Raw genomic sequence first — 2500 nt, 5'->3', positions numbered from 1 at the left:
CGACGGAGAACCGAAGGTGAGGCGAACGCAACCAGTGACACGCCTTGCGACGGACCGGCGGCGCTCGCCCAAAATCCAACTACGAGCTTTTCAACCGCAACAACTTTAGCATACACTGTTGGAGCTGGAATTACCGCGGCTGCTGGCACCAGACTTGCCCTCCAATGGATACTCGTTAAGAGTTTTAGGATGTACTCATTCCAATTACAGGGCCTCGTTAGAGTCCTGTATTGTTATTTTTCGTCACTACCTCCCCGTGTCGGGAATGGGTAATTTGCGCGCCTGCTGCCTTCCTTGGATGTGGTAGCCGTTTCTCAGGCTCCCTCTCCGGAATCGAACCCTGATTCCCCGTTACCCGTTATCACAAAGGTAGGCACGTAGCGTACCTTCGACAGTTGATAGGGCAGACACTTGAATGATACGTCGTCGGTGCAGAGACCGTACGATCCGCGTGGTTATCCAGAGTCATCAAACGTCACAGGACGAACCCGGTCGGTTTTGATCTGATAAAAGCGCGCCTCCCGAAGTCGGCGCTTAATGCATGTATTAGCTCTAGAATTACCACAGTTATCCACTTCGCTTACGAGACCAAATAAACCAAGACTGATTTAATGAGCCATTCGCAGTTTCGCTTTACGAGAACTCGTACTTGCACCTGCATGGCTTAATCTTTGAGACAAGCATATCACTACTGGCAGGATCAACCAGATAGCTGGGACAGCTGCGCTCGGCCCTTGCTGGGCCGCCCGGCGCGTGCTCGTCGCATTCGTTTAAGACCGAGGCGATCGCCTGCGGCCGTACTCAGCTTCGACAGTCGCTGGCCGCGACGTCCACGCTCTCGCCGGCAGTGCCAGGCGGAGCGATTTGCGTTTTTTCTTTGCTCGCCCTCTCTCGGGCTCGATCCATTCAGTTTCGCACAAACAAGAGCTCTGCCGGCCGCCTGCAGCGGTGCCTAAAACCCGGGCATAACAATGCGACCGTTCTGCTAGGCCGACAAGCGCTCAAGCCAGACGCTCGATCGAACGCCCCCTACATATTAGTCGAGACAACGGCTCGCTCATTAGCATCGCGTTTGTACTTTAACTTTTTTTGGCTCGGCTTCTTTCGACGCCGATGCCGGCGACGCAGCACTCTCTCGCCCGCCAGCCACCGAGAAAAGGGTGCGCTCCGACCGGCCCCGCACCGCTCTTTCTTGGCTCATTCGAAATTACTGTCTTTCGCTCTGACATGCCTTACCTAGGGTTAGGTTAGTATGCTTGCACGTTTGTACTTTAACTTTTTTCGGCTCGGCTTCTTTCGACGCCGATGCCGGCGACGCAGCACTCTCTCGCCCGCCAGCCACCGAGAAAAGGGTGCGCTCCGACCGGCCCCGCACCGCTCTTTCTTGGCTCATTCGAAATTACTGTCTTTCGCTCTGACATGCCTTACCTAGGGTTAGGTTAGTATGCTTGCACGTTTGTACTTTAACTTTTTTCGGCTCGGCTTCTTTCGACGCCGATGCCGGCGACGCAGCACTCTCTCGCCCGCCAGCCACCGAGAAAAGGGTGCGCTCCGACCGGCCCCGCACCGCTCTTTCTTGGCTCATTCGAAATTACTGTCTTTCGCTCTGACATGCCTTACCTAGGGTTAGGTTAGTATGCTTGCACGTTTGTACTTTAACTTTTTTCGGCTCGGCTTCTTTCGACGCCGATGCCGGCGACGCAGCACTCTCTCGCCCGCCAGCCACCGAGAAAAGGGTGCGCTCCGACCGGCCCCGCACCGCTCTTTCTTGGCTCATTCGAAATTACTGTCTTTCGCTCTGACATGCCTTACCTAGGGTTAGGTTAGTATGCTTGCACGTTTGTACTTTAACTTTTTTCGGCTCGGCTTCTTTCGACGCCGATGCCGGCGACGCAGCACTCTCTCGCCCGCCAGCCACCGAGAAAAGGGTGCGCTCCGACCGGCCCCGCACCGCTCTTTCTTGGCTCATTCGAAATTACTGTCTTTCGCTCTGACATGCCTTACCTAGGGTTAGGTTAGTATGCTTGCACGTTTGTACTTTAACTTTTTTCGGCTCGGCTTCTTTCGACGCCGATGCCGGCGACGCAGCACTCTCTCGCCCGCCAGCCACCGAGAAAAGGGTGCGCTCCGACCGGCCCCGCACCGCTCTTTCTTGGCTCATTCGAAATTACTGTCTTTCGCTCTGACATGCCTTACCTAGGGTTAGGTTAGTATGCTTGCACGTTTGTACTTTAACTTTTTTCGGCTCGGCTTCTTTCGACGCCGATGCCGGCGACGCAGCACTCTCTCGCCCGCCAGCCACCGAGAAAAGGGTGCGCTCCGACCGGCCCCGCACCGCTCTTTCTTGGCTCATTCGAAATTACTGTCTTTCGCTCTGACATGCCTTACCTAGGGTTAGGTTAGTATGCTTGCACGTTTGTACTTTAACTTTTTTCGGCTCGGCTTCTTTCGACGCCGATGCCGGCGACGCAGCACTCTCTCGCCCGCCAGCCACCGAGAA

General features: G+C 55.3%; 1 non-coding gene across 1 annotated transcript in view; it reads right to left on the bottom strand.

The window, feature by feature from the left end:
• Window positions 1–711, bottom strand: part of LOC144432263 (small subunit ribosomal RNA) — a 1810-nt gene extending 1099 nt beyond the window's left edge. Inside the window, exon 1 of the ribosomal RNA XR_013480499.1 lies at window positions 1–711. This exon is cut by the window's left edge and continues 1099 nt beyond it. This is a non-coding gene — a ribosomal RNA (small subunit ribosomal RNA).
• Window positions 712–2500: the final 1789 nt, after the last annotated feature.

The sequence above is a fragment of the Styela clava genome, chromosome 14 (assembly GCF_964204865.1).
Source record: "Styela clava chromosome 14, kaStyClav1.hap1.2, whole genome shotgun sequence".
NCBI lineage: Eukaryota > Metazoa > Chordata > Ascidiacea > Stolidobranchia > Styelidae > Styela > Styela clava.
The sequence above is the reverse complement of the archived record's forward strand: the minus strand, read 5'-3'. Positions and strand labels throughout refer to the sequence as shown.